Genomic DNA, 642 nt, shown 5'->3' on the forward strand with positions numbered 1-642 from the left:
TAAGCCCGAGATCGCGTGAAGCTGTTAAACCGAACAGTTGCGTAATTGCTTTGGCACTGGTCCGATTTCTGGCAGTTTTACAAGCATTTGGTTATTTACCGTGTAATAATGAAGTTGATAACTTAATGGCATTAGTCCCCCCCAAAAAAAAAAAAAAGAATGTTGTCATGAGCTTGTCGTATATTTGCTCTATCGTAACATAATTTTGCTTGCTCGTTCTAATTGTAAGATAGCCTAAGATTATGCGTGCTAAGATATAACAATGACAAAGCAAAAAAAAAATGTTTTTATGGGAAATAACTAAATATCAGGGTTGGCCCAGCAAACTCAAACTATACATTCTTTATGTTTGTTTCCATACTGAAAAAAGAAAAAAAGAAGCCTCGGACCTCCTAAACCTATAGAGATATTGAGGTAAAGTGTTCAATATGAACTTCAACTTTAAAATTAATCTTCAAAACAAAACAAAGTGAACTGGAGAATCTGGCATTTCCAGCTATTTGGCAACAGTTTTGAGGCATATGCCTAACACTCCCTGTAATTATATATATTACACAGTAGACACATATATATATATATATATATATATATATATATATATATATATATATATATATATATATATATATATATATATATATA

The sequence above is a fragment of the Brachyhypopomus gauderio genome, chromosome 20 (assembly GCF_052324685.1).
Source record: "Brachyhypopomus gauderio isolate BG-103 chromosome 20, BGAUD_0.2, whole genome shotgun sequence".
NCBI classification, from domain to species: Eukaryota; Metazoa; Chordata; class Actinopteri; order Gymnotiformes; family Hypopomidae; genus Brachyhypopomus; species Brachyhypopomus gauderio.